Genomic DNA, 6,749 nt, shown 5'->3' with positions numbered 1-6,749 from the left:
GTGTGTGTGTGTGTGTGTGTGTGTGTGAGAGAGAGAGAGAGAGAGAGAGAGAGAGAGAGAGAGAGTACCTCCCCCTTTATTTCCGAAAGTTCTGATGAAGTTAACCAGAAAAATACCATTTTATGTTATTTCGGAAACGCATGAAGACCGCTACCCAGCGAGAGATAAATTACTGCCAAAGCAACGCTGGGCACTAATCTCACAAATAGCTTGAGCCACTTTTGGTATGATCCTCAAAGAAATTAGGTCTTTCATTTTTTTCTAGACTAACGTTATTTATGTGAAATAAAATATATTTCTGCGGTCTCACTAAACTACTTTTTTGTGGTATTTGCGTTAAAGTTCGCAACCTGATTGAAGCCAAAAAAAAAGCCAGTGTGACCGAGGCTTGGTAAATTACAATGGTCAGACAGTTTAAATTTAATACCAAAAGCACATTGTTTATAGCAACCGGGGAAAATAGCGGCGTATTTGGAGGAGGAGTGATTATTACCGGCGCGCATTCGGAAGGTGCGCTGACTGCGCCCCCCCCGTCCCCGCGCGCCCGCGCTCCCCCCGCTGATGGGGAAAGCAGGCGCCGGCCGCCTTGCTGCCGTGGCCACGCAGCCTTTCCTCTTGTTCAGCAGATGTGATCGTCTGAAATTTCCCAACACCGTCTTACAAGACGTCTTAATCGGTTTTCTTGTGTGTTTTTATACAGCTGCACGTATCTGTTCTATTCCATTCTATTCTGTTTTTACAGGATAAATTAAAATAACTTAAAATATATTTATATATCAAATTTAAAAAGCACTTAAATAAGAATTCATAATTTTTGGGGACATCATTTTGCAAGCCACTAATAGCCTAATCATATATTTAATTCCGATACAAATAATGAGGACTTATTTAATTTGTGCTTTTATACGTATACACACACACACACACACACACACACACACACACACACACACACACACAGACACATAAAGGCCGAGTTTTAGACTGACAAATTAATCCCTTTTTGCACAGTAAAGTTCACTATATATTAGTAGAAGTTACGGGACGCATGTATTTATGAATGAAACACTTTAAAGTGTTTACTTTGGCAGTGATGGTGGAAGACAGGCGAGCCGGTGGTTCGCAGTAGAAAGCTGGGATTGTTCTTCGCTCCGCGTTTGAATCGTCAATAAGCGCTATTGCGGAAGGCAAACTTGACCTGCCTTTGATCTATCTTTTAAATCATTCCCGAATATTTTCTGTAGAGTGGAAACTTTACTTTTAGCTACTCCATGATATCCTCTGTTCACTTGTTATTCTCTGCAAACCAAAATATTTGCATGTTTCATGGTCAAGACTCATTTTCCTGCATTGAGCGCCGAAAAGTCCCGTTTCTTTGTGTGAGTAATATGCCTGATTATTTTTTTATTATATTATATTATATTAAAGAAACATTTAATGCCGTTTTCCTGAACGTATTTGAAGCAAATCCCTATCCGTGTTCCGAGTTTCCGATTTACACTATTCTCAGGAGCGTCACTAAAGACTAACGAAGCAGGGGGAGCTTAACCTTTACTAGGGCGGGATTTTAATGACAATGAGCGAGAACACACTGTATAAACTAGTCAGTGTATTATTTATTTTATTTATGTATGTATGTATTTATTTATTTATTTATTTTTTGGGGGGGGGGGTAAAGAAGGTTTCAGGGGGGTAAAGCCCATAACACGCCATGGCGATGTCCCGGGCAGGCCAGGCCTTTTCTGGGTCACATCATGACTTTTCATAAAGCTGAAACTTATGACATGAGATTACTGAATAGCTGCATACTAAATGATGGCACCAAATACGATTTTTGTTTTTCCCCAAAGGCATCAGAAAAACCAGGTACTGCATCTTATTTCAAGGTTTGCCCAAAGATGTGTTTCCACAGGCCTGCAGCTGTACGTCACAGAAGAGTCTCAGGAGCATCCAGACACTCTCACAGACAGACATGCACAGGGAGCACCCCCGATTAAACAAGAAAGGGATGTCATTGTTTTATCCCAGCAGGTAATTTCCACATATTCCATTCTGAAGGCTTTCTTGTTGAATCACAGTTTATTTCCAGAGTGTCAGCTTGCAGTGTGACCACAAGGCCAGCGAAATGGTATCTAATAAAAATGTTTTGCAGTTTACTTTATTCATTTTTCCACATATGGTTCTGCCTATTTGTCCGTGTCTGGGTGGCCGTGGAATCCCCTTTACGCTGCAGTCAGCCCTCCTGAGTAGGCCGACCATATGGCCTGTATTTTTACACGTTTTTTGGCTGCGCACATATGGAATGGCTCTTATGAGTAAACTCAGCAAGATTATTATTTATGTGTTTGTTGCAGCACATTGCTTTTCAGAAGAGCTGAAGGTTTCCCCCCATGCGACAGACATCTTCATTTCAACAGATTTAATGCACGCAGCATGTAGGGTTTTAGCTCAGTTGCATGATTTAATTTTAATGCATCAGTATTAGAAAACAAATTCTGGATTCTAGTTATTTTGTGCCTTTGATACATTAACGATGCAAAAAATTTTATTTTGTGGTTCTGCGTTTTGTAATACAGAGAAATGGCTCAATCCAGTTCATAACAGCTTAGGAAAAATAAAGCTTGATGCATTTCAGAGATTTCTACCTCTCCATCTCCGGTGACTCCTCCGAGTGCGGCTGGAAGCTCGCCTCCTGTTCAGGACATGCAGCAGAGCTTCTCATGCGGTACAGGAGAAGCCGTCTTGGAAAACGACATGCTGTTTATTTCCATCTGTGACGGTTGGAGACGAATGAGGTGAAGCTGAAATTTGAGTCCGGATTGAAATGAAGCCTGTTCTACCACAGCACCATTTAAGATGTGGGCCGGGTACCAGCAACTGCTGCGGAATTAGTGATATCAAATTTAAATCCTCATTTTAAGATGGATTCACAGGTAAATGACGTGGACCCGTCCTGAGGCAAGAACCCTTGAGAATGCCACTTAAGCTTAATATTCCCGAAAATGTCTGGGCATACAGAGGGTATTACAGTTATGGTATGATAGACACTAAGTAAGAAACTGGCATGCTGGTAAGGTGTCATGGTCCTGTGCACCAAGGTGCAGTTCAGACTCTTGGGGAGGTGTGGAGATGGACTCTTGTGGGATGTGTCTCGTCCTGTTGGCTGGTCCCACAGGGGGCCATAATGACGCAGCCCAGTCCTTCTGGGCTTCATGGTGGAACCGCAGACAGATCTGCCCACCATTAGCCACCTTATCTGCCACATGGCTTTTGTGGTTGGTGGAAAAGTCACAGCTTCCCAGACTTATAAGACTTATTTTTGCAATTGGCATGTTTCCATATGGAAGGTCTGATATCCCTGTACCGATGTGGGGAGGAGGACAAGGAGAGCTTAGCAGGAGGACCAGGAGAGCTTAGCAGGAGGATCTGGAGAGCTTAGCAGGACCAGGAGAGCCTAGCAGGAGGACCAGGAGAGCTTAGCAGGAGGACCTGGAGAGCCTAGCAGGAGGATCTGGAAAGCTCAGCAGGAGGACCAGGAGAGCTTAGCAGGAGGACCAGGAGAGCCTAGCAGGAGGACCAGGAGAGCTTAGCAGGAGGACCTGGAGAGCCTAGCAGGAGGATCTGGAGAGCTCAGCAGGAGGACCAGGAGAGTTTAGCAGGAGGACCAGGAGAGCTTAGCAGGAGGACCTGGAGAGCCTAGCAGGAGGATCTGGAGAGCTTAGCAAGGCAAACTGGAAAACCTAATAGGATGACAACTTAGCAGGAGGACGAGGAGAGCCTAGCAGGAGGACCAGGAGAGCCTAGCAGGAGGATCTGGAGAGCTTAGCAGGAGGACCAGGAGAGCCTAGCAGGAGGATCTGGAGAGCTTAGCAAGGCAAACCGGAAAACCTAATAGGATGACAACTTAGCAGGAGGACCAGGAGAACCTACCAGGAGGATCTGGAGAGCTCAGCAGGAGGACCAGGAGAACCTACCAGGAGGATCTGGAGAGCTCAGCAGGAGGACCAGGAGAGCCTAGCAGGAGGACTGGGAGAACTTAGCAGGAGGACCAGGAGAGCTAGGTGAAGGAGCTTTCCAAGAGAGAAGCAATGGGGTCCTCCAGGGTACCCACGAACCTTCCAGCAGTAGATCATGCTTTTCTTTGTGGAAGCTGATCTGACTCTGAGCTGTGGTAAAATGGGACCCCGTTGGTCCAAACGTGCCAACACATTTGAAAGGCGATACGTTAATCTCTGCGATTTTCTTATGGGTCAATAGAGAGTGACAGGCCCCGCTCCTGTACAGCCGATCCCCTTGTTCTCGGAGACCAGGTGTTTCGCTGCTGTATGCAGTTGTAATACAATCTCAATCCTGAAGATGAATAAAGCTTTAATTCCCTCTGACAGTGGATGACATTTACAACAAACCTGTTCATGTTCTGCTTTGGATCCCCTAATTTTATTTCCAGGTGTTATTATTATTGTAAAATAATTGAACTGCTCTAAAGCAGTTTATTTTTTAAAAGGATTATTTCATGAACAGGGACAAAATTTCTCTTGGTATTTAGCGTTAGTATTTTTTGAAAGTAATACATTTTAGTGGTATTGTAATGTCATAACTGTAGAGAACATAGAGCACATTAGACTTGGTATTTAAAGAATGTTAGCCTACATAATGAATGTTAATTAAAGGATTATTATCACATTATCAACACAGGATAAGGGCCCACAGAGTGCAGCTGCAGGAGCTGGTCTTCATCGTCTTGCAGGCTAAACCGGACTGAAACAGGATGACTAAATAGCTTTTTATTTCACCCATTCACTGCTACTTCATTATGAATTAATGACATGATGGATTTACTGATTTTACATCTTTATCTCTGTAAATGTAGCGTTTTACTTTGTTTTTTACTTAAAAAACTCAATCCAGTATATTCCCAACAAAATAATTGTGAATGATTTCCATACATATAAAATGTAAATACATTGCTTATATTACCTGTAGGGGCGGCATGGTGGTGCAGTGGTTAGCATGGTGGTGCAGTGGTTAGCATGGTGGTGCAGTGGTTAGCACTGTTGCCTCACACCTCTGGGACCTGCTCCTCTCTATAGAGGGGGATTTCAGCTTGTTCAGCAAAGAAAGCTGTCCAACATAAACAATGGAGCAATTGAATGAAAACCATCAACAGAAGACACACAAATGATAAACTGACAGAGCAGTGTTCAGCCCACAAGCTGTTTACCATCCAACTTTGAAAATGGCTGTGCTGGTTAATTACAGTGTAACTACCATTATAATAAGCAATAATGGGGGGCGCATGTGCTCTTCATTAACGAGAGTAAATATTATATTAGGGCACAAACCGTTAGCTTCTCTCGACAACATTGATGTTTGGTACTTCGATCTGAAGTGTAACCATTTTGTTTAGCAGTTCAGGCTTGGCAGTCATGTGCATCAGATGGGTTACAGGTGTGGGCTATGCATCATTAACCTGTGCCTTAAAGCTGAGGTTAAAACTGAATGCTGAGACCTTTCCCAGAATGGGGATACATGATATTGTAGTATGGGCTTGATTCAGTGAAACCTAGCCTTAACAATAACAGACAGACCTAAATTTAATCTTTAAATGGATTCTGATGATGTCAAACTCTGGCTTTTCAATAGTGTGTCATTTCTACAAGACCATTGAAACATTGGCTTCAACTTCCTCTCTTATGTCCTCTTAGGGCAAACGTTTTCAGAACGTAAAAGGGCATGTTTTTACACAACTTTATTTGATGTGGTGTATTCTGTTTGCATTTGTAACAGAAGTATTAAGCTTGCTCAACTGGTTTTGGAATGGAGACCTGTGTCGAGGGGTGGTTTCATAACAGAAACCCTCCATTTGTACAGAGGGATGGGATCATAACGGAAACCCTCCATTTGTAGAGGGGCGGGATCATAACGGAAACCCTCCATTTGTAGAGGGCGGGGTCATAACGGAAACCCTACATTTGTAGAGGGACGTGATCATAACAGAAACCCTCCAATTGTACAGAGGGGCGTGATCATAACGGAAACCCTACATTTGTAGAGGGGCGGGATCATAACGGAAACCCTCCATTTGTACAGTGGGACATGATCATAACGGAAACCCTCCAATTGTACAGAGGGGCGTGATCATAACGGAAACCCTCCATTTGTACAGTGGGACATGATCATAACGGAAACCCTCCATTTGTAGAGGGGTGGGATCATAACGGAAACCCTCCATTTGTAGAGGGACGTGATCATAACGGAAACCCTCCAATTGTACAGAGGGGCGTGATCATAACGGAAACCCTCCAATTGTACAGAGGGGCGTGATCATAACGGAAACCCTCCATTTGTACAGTGGGACATGATCATAACAGAAACCCTCCAATTGTACAGAGGGGCGTGATCATAACGGAAACCCTCCATTTGTAGAGAAGCACGTGATCATAACGGAAACCCTCCATTTGTACAGTGGGACATGATCATAACGGAAACCCTCCAATTGTACAGAGGGACGTGATCATAACGGAAACCCTCCATTTGTACAGAGGGACATGATCATAACGGAAACCCTCCATTTGTAGAGGGACATGATCATAACGGAAACCCTCCATTTGTACAGTGGGACATGATCATAACGGAAACCCTCCATTTGTAGATGGGCGGGATCATAACGGAAACCCTCCATTTGTAGAGGGACGTGATCATAACAGAAACCCTCCAATTGTACAGAGGGGCGTGATCATAACAGAAAC

This window comes from Brienomyrus brachyistius, chromosome 3 (assembly GCF_023856365.1).
Source record: "Brienomyrus brachyistius isolate T26 chromosome 3, BBRACH_0.4, whole genome shotgun sequence".
In the NCBI taxonomy this organism is placed as follows: domain Eukaryota; kingdom Metazoa; phylum Chordata; class Actinopteri; order Osteoglossiformes; family Mormyridae; genus Brienomyrus; species Brienomyrus brachyistius.
Note: the sequence above shows the minus strand (reverse complement) of the source record.